We start from the raw sequence: 13,377 nt of genomic DNA, 5'->3' as shown, positions 1-13,377 counted from the left end.
TGCACTAGATTGAAAATTTTACTTATTGAAGTAGGTCTGTGACCAAGCCAGAGAACATTTTACTTCCTAAGATGATGTGAATAAAATTATGCAAACTGCCAGAAATTTTCTCAGCTTCGGGAGGAAATCGTCTGCAGAGCAAGGCTGCAAGACAACAGAGAAAAGGAGTTTAGTTGTTTTGTGTTCACATTATAACAAACACCACTCATTCAATGCAATTGTTACACAGGCAAGAAAAGATAGGGAGAAGAAATCATACATCGTTTTATCTTAACCTTCGCTGAGCTACTCTCTTCTAAGTCTTAGCTCTGCCTTGAGACTGGAAAGCAGGACAAAGAAACAGAATGAAAACCTCCTGTTTCCCCTCTGCCGCTCAAGGAGTCCAGGTCATAATGAATGTAGTAATTTAAGCAAAGAGTCCCATTTCCAACTTACCTCAAATGTTCTGGCTCGTGATAGTTTTAACTGCAATAGTATATTAATAGCTCATAATAGTATTAATTCCAAAACTTATTGGAATCTCTTCAATAAGATCTATATTTACATCCTTTTGTCATTTGTGTTCCAAAATCTATTTAATTAATTCTAAAACATCCTCATGAGTTGTCAGTGCTGGGGGGAAGCAAGTCATGAATTTTCCCAGTTCAGAAAAACCACCTCACACAGTCTCTGTTAAGTTCTCACGGTATTCTAAGAAGGGTTAGATAAAAATACCGAGATTCAAATTGCACTTAGAAAAAAGCATTTGTTTGTCTTTCAGGAACACTGGTTTAAAAATGCAATCTTATCTTCACAAAATATATATTGCCTGTCATTACCAGGATATAACCCTTGTCACTGCTCCTGCTGGCTGTTTGTTTTAAGGTTTATACTTGACATAAATCATTTCTTACAAGGCATCCCATTGAACAGTGGCTCTAAAAGAGAAAGCTCATAGTCTATAAGCACCAGGACCGAGCCAAGGACAGACAATAGAATAGAGTAGACAGGACAGACAACTGCTAGGAAAAAAGCAAGAGCCACATGCAACTCATGTCTAGAGTGTAACTGAAAACAGGGTGGTGCCACACGTATCACCAAATAAGAAACCAATCAGGTGGCAACTCTATTCTATAGGGAACAATCAAAAGTTCTTTCTGCATGTGCCTGTTGGAAACTATTATGTACACCAGAAAAGCCACATTTTAATTCTGATTCAGTCTTGTCAGGACAGCTGTTTCTTTTAATAATGATTCAATATTGTAAAGTGGAAACTTTTGATTAGATTATCTCCACGGAAATGTGACACGCACAATTGTGTGTGCAACTTTTTAATTAGATGAGATGTGACTCCACCCATTCCAGGTGGGTCTTGATTAGTTTACTGGAATCCTTTAAAAGTGGAAACATTTTGGAGAAATCTCAGAGCCAACAGAGATGCCTGGAGATGTAGATGCTTGGAGAATGGTTGCTTCAGATCTGACAGAGACATGGGTTTTTGCAGATGTTTGGAATGCCATCAGAGAGCTGATGCCCAGGCACAGGCAGAGCCCAGCAGACATCACCTTATGCCTTCCTATGAGATGTTAAGCAAGCCAGAACCCAAAATTGTATCCTGGAGGAACTAACTGAAGGCCCACAGACACTTAGAGAGGAGACCACTGGCATCAGAAGCTGAAAGCAATGGAACTGGGAACAAGGACCAACCAATGCCAGCCATGTGCCTCCCCAGCTAACAGAGGTATTCCAGATGACATCAATTTTCCTGAGTGAAAGTAGCCTCTTGTTGGTACCTTAATTTGGACATTTTCACAGCCTTGGAACTATAAATTTCTAACTACTAAATTCCCTTTTTAAAAGCCATTCCATTTCTGGTGTATTGCATTCTGGCAACTTAAAAAACTAATATACTATGATTGGGCATGTCTAAGGGAAAATATAGCATGGTCTGGCCAGGCTACCACACAATGTGGTATGCATGCACTGTCAGTAACAATACAAGATCAATGCCACATCTATGCACATCTTCTGGTGACACCAGCAAATAGATAGTGAACAAATGTATCAGATGGGAGAAAAGACTCCTTGGGGTCAACAGTACAGCTTCTCTGAGATCAAGGTAGAGAAGGCTTTTGCATGACTTGCAACTTTGCTGGCATCAGCTGGTTTCTTACCAGTCAGTCATTGCAGCTAATTATTAGCAACACCACAACCTCTGGTAGTGCTGGCACCCACTCAGCAGAATGCTTAGTTGACTGGTGTGCAACAAGCAACAAATTCTGAACATTTTGTACCCCAAGAGGCACTTATAGAGCTTCTGGTTGAATCGTTTCCTGGTGCCCTGTTGTCCATTGTTGATGGCCTGGCCTGCTGTCCCTGCACTTTGTTTGGCCAGGAGCTGTAACATGGCATGCATGAACTCATACTTGAGTCTACCTGCTAGAGGCAAGGCCCTTCAGAGGACCATGTTTATGGATGAAGTCTAGCGCCACAACAACCTTCGACCCATGACAATCATCATCTGCACCAGCACACAAAGGATTTTGTACTTCCTGGCACAGTGGCCAACATCCAACATCACACCAGAGTGTTCTTCAGAGAATCCCATGTTTGTGTTGAGACTATATATGTGCACATACAAAAGCATGTGGCCTAGATAGCAGCAATGCAAGTCTCAATACTCAGGTCATGTCAGCATGACACCTCAAATCACAGTGGGGGGACAAAACAGTCTTTTCAGATAACTTGGCAAGTTTGCAGGTGTTAAGGCACATTTCGGCCATGCCTAGAATGGCAATGGTAATCTCATGGCTCTTTTGGTCATTGCCATTGTATAATGGTCTGAAAGATGAGGCTCACATCCAAGGGGGTCAAGTGTTTCGTCCATGACCAAATCATACTTATAGATTGTAGTGTTAATATCCCAGAAAGTTTACACAGTTTGGTCATGCTAATAGAGTCCTTCATTGATCCAATTGAGGTATTTGGTTCAATTTTCAATGGAAATATACAGCCTTGCAGCTTATATTTATTCTATGGCTTTATCATGGAACTTATTTTCTGAGTTTGCCTCCAGCTTTCACAACATAGAAAAATAGTTATAGCATCCCTTGAAGGCCAGGGCATTTACACAGAGCTCCCAATGAGCATTGTACTTGAGGCCAGTTTGCTTCATTATATCTGCAGGTAAATACCCTTTTCAATTGGAATGTCCTTCATCACCATGGCCAGTGCCAACTGTGTCAATATGGCAGGGAGTGAAATTGAGCTTGAGGGAGTAGATACCAATGACCATCTTGCCCAGGCAAGAATAACCCATCATAAGGATAGAGACAAGGATGCCATGGTGTGGCATGTTGATCAGTGCTTTTCCATCTGTACTGATAGAAAGCATGTTGCATACAACAGTACTCTCTGCATGTAGAAAGGGTCCACCATATTTAAAGAAGCCAAGAAAACCTTTAATTTCTCTGTAGTGCAAGGTGCTCACCAGAGGGCAAAAAGGTTTCTGTGATTCTGATGTGCAAACTTCCATTTATTCTTGCACAGAAACCACACTGTGCCCACCAAAACCCAAGACTTACAGTAACCCAAGTGTTCCAATCCATGGCCTGACTCACTCCCTTACTTCACAGGCACTGCTGCTTTTATGTTTAGCCTCTGTGGGGGGGAGATCCTGTGGTTCTTCTTGCCATACTACCAAACACAAGACAGAGGACTTTAGCTGCCAGAACTCAGCCAGTACACTATACTGCTTAGTCTTTTTGGCTGCAGCCCCAGCCAGCCCTGTGACCAGTTTTATGAGATCATTTTGATCTCATATATAGGCTCATCTATATAGATATCAAGGTTAAAATCATGGATGTGACTGGAAAGTTTTGTCACTAAGGGGCAGAGGATCATAAGGTGCTCAAAGATGCCCCAGTGAGGCCATCCAGCAGGTCAAGAAGGAAAATGTTTTTCTATGGTCAGTCTGGCTACAGATGATGGCCTACTGTGGTTCCTTTGGGATTATATAATTTCAATTAGAAGAGGGCCTAGACAAACCTGTCATCTCAGATGTTCAATTGAGCATTCATGAAGGCATACAGTTTTTGTGAGAAGAACAGTGATACCCTATGAAGCATTTTTTTGATGTGGGAGCCACTGTTGTGTAGCTGGCATCATTGGTTGTCTGAGGTCCACCCATGGGAGTACTTGCTGGTGAGTACCTGGCCCAAGAAGACATCTGCCAGCACCAGGTCTTTGGTGAATATCATTAACTTAGGGTACTGCTTGCTGCTGGAAGAGGCCAACATTCTGGCCTTGTCCTAGTGCTAAAGGCATGCATACTCTGAGAGTACAGTTGATTCGGAGAGCCTTTTATGGTCCCTTTGACATTGGTGATCTTTGGGTTACAGAACCTCTGTATTCTGAGAGAGAAGTTAGGCAGGAACCTTGAATGGCACCTATATTCCCTTAGTGCTGCAAACTGGCAAGTTCAGGTTGACATTCTACAAAGTGTCAATCCTGCTGGCCACAATCTTAATGGTGCCTCAAGATCCTGTAAAATAGAATAGCAATGTGCCCTGCATGCTGCAGAGCAGTCAGGCCAGCTCTGGACTGAAGTTCTCAGTGGTGTAGCTGGCATTCATATGGCTATAGTCTGGATCACCTGGCTGCCACTGAAGGTTAGCTCATGCTTGAGCCTGTTGTTGAGAGCACCCTGGTAGAAGGCATGTGGCTTTCCAGCAGCAACAAGTTTCATGGACAGTAGCCAAAATTCATACATTTTTGTTATTGTCCCAGGAGTAGGATGGCCATGTGCCTGTACTCTCACTTCCCCTGAAAAGCCAGTGCCCCTGAGAAAACTCTTCTTCAAATACATCTTTTTTTCTAAATGGCTTCTAAAGAGGCTGGCCATAGCAATAGACTAGTGAAGGTGGTGGACCATCCCTAGGGCTCCCCATGCTGTTTCATTTTGTTTGCTCATCTGTCTCTCTTGTTGTCAATTTAAGTCTGGGAGCACAAATGTCTTACACCCTTGTCACAAACTTGTTGTAAACTTGTGACCCTCCTCACAGGGGAAGAAAGAGACAGAGAAAGAAAGAGAAATACAATGGGAAGCTCAATAAAGAGTATAGGGGCTCCCCAAGAACTGTTATGCTCATACCTCCTGCTGTTACATTTATTTCAAGGCAGTTATATCTGAGAATATCATTCTAAAAATGTCATTAAGGAAATTGCTGAAATAAATTTCATTGATAATCAAATTACTAGAAAAAAATAAGGCATGGAAATTAGTAAAATTCAGTTCATTAGTCGGCTGCAATTTATTCTTGGAAACCTTTGGTACAAGGTCCTGATACACTTTGTGAAGTGAATCACTTCTTATTTCCTTCAAAAACTGAATTATTCCAAGGTTTTACATTCTTTTAATAAAACAAAATTGAGACTTCTTCTACTTTTGGGTTTGTCATTGTACATTCTGCTTTCAATAGTAATTTCCCTTGCCCTTCCAAATTCACCACTGACCTTTACCCTTCCATCTGATTTGCTTTCTCCTTCTCAAACATGTAATTTTGGTGTTACAGGGACATCCAACATAAATACAGGCTTTCTACCAAGTTTCAGTATAAGATCTTAAAATGTTCTTTAAGTATACTTGGAAGTCTTCTCATGCTTTTAGAGCATCCTTTCACAGAGGATGCTGAGAGCAAATATATATATACATTGCTATATAACAAAGCCAGTAACTAGAAATGAACTTCTAAAAGCAATAATGGTTCCTGCTTACAAATGGATACCCCAACTGCTTACAGGGCAATGGTGAAACTGAGAAAGCTCAATAAAGCGGAATGCCTGATGAAGCATCTCAGTTTTTAGAGACTTCCCTGACCATATTTGAAATTGCATCATAATCTGCTCTAACCCTTCATTCCCATTCCTCATTCTCTATTCCTTACCTTTTGGGGATTTTCATCATTACATTTATCACTATCTGAAAATACCTTTAACATTTATTTATTTATATATTTGCTTGTTTATTATCTGTCACTCTGAATAGAATGTAAGCTCTGGGAAGGTAGGAAATCTGGATTAATCTTGCTTTATATACAGCACCTAGAAACATATCTGGCACATAACAAGTGCTCTGTACATTTTTATGAAGTAAAAGAAAGAAGTAAAGTAGAAAGAGAGGGAGAGAAGGGAATGTAGTTAAGAAAATTGGTTTCAGAGTTAAAAAGGTCTTGAACTGCAACCAGGTTCATTGTTACTTGAATGTATGACCTCAGAAAAGTTGCATAAGTTCTCTGGGCCTCTGATACATTATCTGTAAAATGGAATCAATGCTACCTCTCCCATAGAGTTGTTCTAAGAATAATTGTGCCCATGCACTTCCAAAAAAAAATTCAACAAATGATACTACAATGATGGGATAGACGCACAGAAAAAGAATGAAATGTGACCCCCACTATACAACATACAAAAAAAAAAGAATGTGATTGAAAATAAAGATAAAATCACCAAACATTATTCCTAGTACAATATACACACACACATTAATCATAATTCTCACGTTGTTTTGTCTAAACATTTCTATCAGTAGGATAACTAGGTAAAAAGAGTCCAGTAATTAATGACTGTTTTTTAATTTGAAAGTCAATTATAGGACCTGTTTTGTGTATCTAGAGTCTACAGCAAATTTAGGGTCCTTCCAGGAATCATAGCCTCTCCCTTTGATAAAGCATCCTGTGTTCTATTGCTTTGTCCACTTCAGATTATCTAAGTATGGCCTGCCAACTTCAGTTGTGCAATTTATGGTAAGTGGGATGTTAGTGAAAAAAGCAATGGTTTTTTGTGAGTACTTTAAATTATAATGCAAAGGAGAATGAATTCAAGGTTATCCTCATAATAACTCTACGTTCACTCACTAGCATTCTGAAATATCTCCCATAGGGAAAGGGAATGAGGTGAAGATACCATGTCAGGACTTTTACATCACCCTCAGTGTGCCCATGGGATAAATCCTGGTACGTGAAACATCTATCGTGCATGCCTCTGGAAAATAATGTGGAGGCATCTCTGAACATTTCTGAGAAACAGGTGTTTTGTGGGAAAACCACTCATGCGCATCTCCTAATGTGGTGACAGATGGAAGCGTAGAAGCATGGGGTGAGGCTTGGAAGAGAAGGGAATTAAATTACTAACTTGCATGTGGCCCAGAACACATTTTTAAGCCAAATAGCAATTATGTTATTTGTATAACTGTGAAGTAAAAGAAATTTTCTGTACATAAAAAGCAAAGATCAAGGTAAATATTTGGCTAAATAATTCAAGTTTTCTTAATTGGCAGATACCTACTCTAATAGGAGATGCATTTTATTTGAATGCATAATAATTGAGTAGGAAGCATGCTCACTACTGGGGCTGTAAAATGAGAACAAGAATATAGATTATCTAATAATTAGGGATCAACATCCCATCCAGGGTTTATTAAGAAACAGATGAGCTCTGCTATCTCCCAAATACCTTACTGGCCACTGCCAGCCCCCATCTTATAGCAGCAGAGGATAGAGGGGAGTGAAGGATCATTCAAGTGAGCCCTGGTTAGCCTAGAAGGAAAGAGTGAGGGCTTCTCCACTCCTCTCCCCTTTCCTGACCCCAACAAATCAAACCAGGAGAAGGAAGGCCAAAGGAAACATAATAAAGATTGCATGTACCTATAAGAAAGCAAACTACAAACTTGTTTGGGATCAGGTCCCACTTGTGTAACTGTGTGCTTATTTAACCTTAGTATATATTTTAAACAGTATTGGGAAGGAATGCAGGGCGAGGGAGGGTCAGAGTAAGGCAGACTGTATAGCACTGTGAGGCTGTGGGAGTATCCATGAGTGAACAGAGCTTCACAGCAGTATCTTGCTCATACCACATTAAAAAAAAAACAAAAAACAAAAAACAAAGAAGAAGAAAAAGAAAGATTGATCTCTAGGTCTCTAGGTTACAGAATCCGAAATGCAAGAGGCTATAGGGATATGTCTTCAACATAGAAGCTAGGAGTGATAATGACAGACACCAAGGGGGAAGGGATTTCCCAAATTTGGAAGCTGCTTAGAAGGAAGGCTGTAAACTTCACTCATGCCATCAGCACTGCTCTCAGAACTGGGTAAAAGGAGCAGCTGCTCTTGAACTGCTCTCTGGAGGCTCCCATCCAGGTTTTCCTATGACTATGACACTCTCTACAAGTTATATTAATCAAGGTTCTCCAGGGAAACAAAGCCAATAATTTATTTATTATAGGAATTGGATCACACAACCGTGGGAAATGAAAAATCCAAATTCCATATGGCAAGGTTGTAAGCTGGGAACCCTAATGAAGGATAGGCTTCTGGGCTGAAGTAGAGATGGAAGTTCTTCCTTCTTACTACTGAAAATCATCAGTTCTTCCTTTATGTCCTTTCCTGATTGGATGAGACTTCTCTCATTGCTGAAGGCAGTCTGCTTTGTTAATTGTGGATGTAATCACCCATAGAGTAATCAATTGCTGATGATTTATATCTATGAAATATCCTCATAGTAAAAATCAGACTGGTGCTTGCTTGACCAACAATATAACATAGCCAAGGTGACACATGAACTTAGCCACCACGGCCTCCCTTCTCTTGTCAGTTTGGCACCTATATACCTCTCCCTTTTTTGGGGGGGGAGGGGTGAGTGGTGGTGCATGGTTCAAGAATCAAACCCAGGTCTTCTGCATGAAAGGTGAGCATTCTACAACTGAGCCACCCATGCAACACATACACCTCTTCTTAAATCATTAATTTCTAAATAAACATAATAGCAGTCATATTCTCACCTAACATAATCCAACTGTCTGTGTACAATCAGAAATGGACTAACTCTTTCTCTAGAAGTCCTTGAGTGATAGTCACTCTTAAACTTGATGTCCTGTAACTTAAACTCTGTGACATAAAACTAAGACAACTTATATGAGAAGGGGATAAGATAGGGAAGAAAACAAAGATAATTTCTTTAGGCATGGATACAAACATACAACAAAATAAAGAAGAAATATTCATAACCTTTACAGTCCTTGTTTCTGTAACCATTCACATGGTTGTTGCATGTATTTATAACCCTTCAAGATAAAACTGAATCCAGAATCTCCGCTTAGCAGGCCCTGTTCTAGTTTGCCAACTGCCAGAATTCAACACACCAGAGATGGATTAACTTTTAATAAAAGGGGATTTATTTTGTTAGTTCTTCAGAGGAAAGGCAGCTAACTTTCAACTGAGGTTCTTTCTTGCGTGGGAAGGCATAGGATGGTCTCTGCTGGCCTTCTCTGCAGGCCTCTGGGTTCCAACAACTTCCCCTGGGGTGATTTCTTTCTGCATCTCCAAAGGTCTAGGTCGAGCTGCGAGTGCTGAGATGAGGTATGCTGAGCTGCTTGGGCTGTGCTATGTTGAGCTCTTTCATTTAAGCACCAGCCAATTAAGTCAAACATCATTCATTGCAGTATGCATGCCTCCTAGCCTACTGTGGATGTAATCAGCAACAGATGAGGTTCATGTACCATTGGCTCATGTCCACAGCAACAGAACTAGGCACATTCACCTGGCCAAGTTGACAACCGAATCTAACTACCACAGCCCCATATGAATAAACTCATCCCGATTCAGTCCTTTATTTCTTTCACAATTATCCCACACCCCTAATACCCATTCTCACATATATTCACCTTATAGATCATGTCCTGAGTACTTAGTGCTCCAGAATTATTTCTCCAAACAGCCCCAAGCTTGCTTCCAGATTCTACTCAGACTGCTGCCCTGGATTACATCCATCATCCTGAATAATTACAATCCCTAGGCCCAAAAAGTGGCCAAGTGATGACTGTAGGGAGTAGTGATAGAGCTCAAACATGCTACCTGGGGTGACTAAACAAAGTGCATGAGACCTCCATCAGAGTGAGAAATGGAAAGATAAGCATGGTTGGCCTTGGGAAAAGTTTGAAAATTTTAAATTCAAACCTGCCTTTCAGGTCATTGTGAGTGTGTGTATATATATGTCCAGATAAAGATATGGAAATATATTTAACATTTTTTTAGCTTAATATATAACTTCTAAATATTTAAACATACTATGGGGCTTCATCTTACTCTTGCCCAAGATACCACAGATGTTTGGAACTGGTAACAGAGAGGAATCTAAGGCAGCCAATTGTCAATCAAGAGAAAAAATGAGAAAAATTTATCCTTCTAATCACTTTTATCTTTCCTGCAACAGTGGCATGGGTACCTTGGGAAGGAAGAGGGAAGAGGGGAAGGATGACAGAAGGTATGACCTAGAAGCTGACCCTACCTGCTTCTCTCTCTAAATCTTCCTAACTCTAAGGCAAATCAGCAAGCGGGAAGACAAATTTTGAATTGCACTAGAGAATGAAGTTTTAGGACTACACAAATCTGGAGTCATTATGGAATTTTTCTGAGATCTTGATGAACTAATAAAAAAATTATGTAAAATATATTTGAAGACAGTGATTGGAAAAATAAAACAATTTTATGAATCACACCAAGTTCAGACTAGTCAATAAAATGTTGCAGATGGATTGAGTGTGTGTGTGTATGGACTCTGTTTATGAGATATGCACTGCTGAGTTCTGGCTAGAAAATTGACCGTTATTCTCCATCTTAGAATTTCCTGCAATGGACTTTTAAGTAACCAGAAGCATGATATAGTACTAAAATCCCAAATTTAGAAGAACTTTAGAGAAAAAAGGAAAATTTAGAAATAGGCAAAATTGTGGAGGTGTTTGGGAAGTTCATTGGCATTCCTTTTCTGGAACAGAGATTAAAAAGGAAATTATGGCAGACCCAAATTGATAACCTAAATGAAAATCATTTATTGCTCTCTAATTAGCTTAGAAAGTTAAAGTAAAAAAAAATCAGAAGAAAAAAATATTAAGGGTACTATATATAGTAAGAATGAAGTCAGTATTTAACATAACAGCTCAGTGTAGAAAATGAGGAAAGAATGAAAATGAATTTGATTTCCCAAAAATCATTTTCAAGAAATAAGGGAAGGAAGGGAGGGAGGGAAGGATAAATGGAGGAAAGGAGGAAAGGAAGAAAGAAGGGAGGGAGGTGTGGTAGTTAGATTTAGGTGTCAACTTGGCCAGGTGAAGGCACCTAGTTCTGTTGCTGTGAACATGAGCCAATGGTACGTGAACCTCATCTATTGCTGATTACATCCACAGTCGGCTAGGAGGCGTGCCTGCTGCAATGAATGATGTTTGATTTAATTGGCTGGTGCTTAAATGAGAGAGTTCAACACAGCACAGCCCAAGCAACTCAGCATACCTCATCTCAGCACTCGCAGCTCAGCCCAGGCCTTTGGAGATGCAGAAAGGAATCACCCCGCGGAAAGTTGTTGGAACCCAGGGGCCTGGAGAGAAGGCCAGCAGAGACCACCCTGTGCCTTCCCACATAAGAAACAACCTCAGTTGAAAGTTAGCTGCCTTTCCTTTGAAGAACTAACAAAATAAATCCCCTTTTATTAAAAGCCAATCCGTCTCTGGTGTGTTGCATTCCAGCAGCTAGCAAACTAGAACAGGAAGGGAAACTTGGACCCAGCAGGATTTATCTAGTTTTATAAGGGAAGAAGAGTGACTTACATGCAATGCAAAGCCAGGAGCTGAAGCAGATCCTCTGCAACACTTTTAATGTGTGCTCTGTGCATACATTGTCAGCACATTCTTGAAGCTTCTAGCTCCTCTAGGCTTTTTGTAAGGTGTTTATCACACTTTACAGTGCTGTTTGCTCTTTCTATGTGACAGCCCTGTACTAACACACACATCATAATTTCATGCTTAGTTTTGAAAGCTTTTTTTCCTGATGTGTGCATTAAATGCTAATGGCAGGAGCGGCAAATTAATTCTCACTTTGGTTCATCATAAGCTGTGAAATAAAAGCCTTCTTGGCCGAATGAGCTGGCATCTCATTATAAATATCAAAAGGTTCTCTTTATTTGAGGTAATTGCTGAGTTATAAACACACTGCCTGTGCTCAAGTATCTACCCCTCCCCTCTCCCTACACTTTGCCAATTGCTGACTCCAAGTGAGGTAGCAGTTCTAGAAGTCATCTGTCTGGGTGTCCAATGACCTGCAATAAATTCTTTCTGCCAATGATGTGGCAGAAGCACATTGTGGAAAATCTTCACTAATGAATGGGCAACAAGGTCCAACCCACTGCCTGCTCTTCAGAAACAGGCAACATAGCATTACTCTTATTGCCTCCCTCTCTGAAGACTGTGGACCATTTCTTTCTGCCCCAAAAGCCATACTGCTTTTCTTAAAGCAGTCACTCCACATATATGCTGAAGAAAGACATGATAATTCTACATATTTCATATCTTTCAAAGCAAGCTACATAGTAGGATCGCATCAAACTCCTTGAGAGATGTAGATGTTAACTGAAAGATAACCAAAATATTGGCCTCACTGATTTCCAAATCAATAAAATAAGTGGAGATGAACCATTATAGAAATTTATATCATTGGAAATTAAAATTGTAATATTCATATGGAAAATAAAGGATGAGTTCCAGGAACTGAGCTTTTTTTAACCCAGCATGTGACATGTTCTTGGAAATAACCATGTGACCACTGAACCAATGGAAGACCACTGTGTATTCTAAGGGATACAGTGAAACAACCAAGAAAATATGATGTGATGGGTTTCACATCAGAATCATCCAAATGTACTCCTTTTACATGAGCTCTCAATTCTGAATGCACTAATTTGAACTGTCCTAATCTTTCTACATTTGGAGTCACAATACCCTGGGTTCACTCTGGAAAAGAATGAAATCTTAGAAAGCTCCTTTATAAAATTAAAGGCCAAAGCAAATGGCACACTTCAAAAATATCACAGCCTAGATGGTAAATTGAGAACCTGTTGCATGTGCTCAATAATCAAATGCAGAAATGGGAAATAACAATCAATGCACAAATGAAAGATGTGAGCCAAGTATCAGAAAACAAAAGAGTACATAAGAGTAAGGATAAATGCCAAGGAACCTTGGCCTTGGAGTGAGGAAAATAAAAGAGTGTAGGAACAGTAGCATATTTGAACGTGTAACCCTATGTGACAGCATCAACATAGCTGTAGCTGATATAATATGAGGGAATGAGGTCCCAGTTTTGCCATGTTATCCAGTTTTGCTACACTGTCCAGTTTTGTCAAAGGATACGGTAATCCAGAATCTATGTAAAATCTCCCACTTTTAAAATATTAGCAACTAACACTAGATTTTCTGAATGCAGAATATCTTTAAATGGTTATCAAGCTATTATTAAAATGTCAGCTAGTAGGGTGAACAAGTGGTCCAGTGGTAGAACGCTCACCTTCCATGTGGGA

At 40.0% G+C, this 13,377-nt stretch overlaps 1 protein-coding gene across 1 annotated transcript in view; it reads right to left on the bottom strand.

Annotated features, from left to right (window-relative positions):
- Window positions 1–13,377, bottom strand: part of GRXCR1 (glutaredoxin and cysteine rich domain containing 1) — a 142,448-nt gene that overhangs the window by 109,505 nt on the left and 19,566 nt on the right. The gene's annotated exons all lie outside the window — the stretch shown is intronic.

Source organism: Tamandua tetradactyla, chromosome 19, assembly GCF_023851605.1.
Source record: "Tamandua tetradactyla isolate mTamTet1 chromosome 19, mTamTet1.pri, whole genome shotgun sequence".
Lineage (NCBI taxonomy): Eukaryota > Metazoa > Chordata > Mammalia > Pilosa > Myrmecophagidae > Tamandua > Tamandua tetradactyla.
The sequence above is the reverse complement of the archived record's forward strand: the minus strand, read 5'-3'. Positions and strand labels throughout refer to the sequence as shown.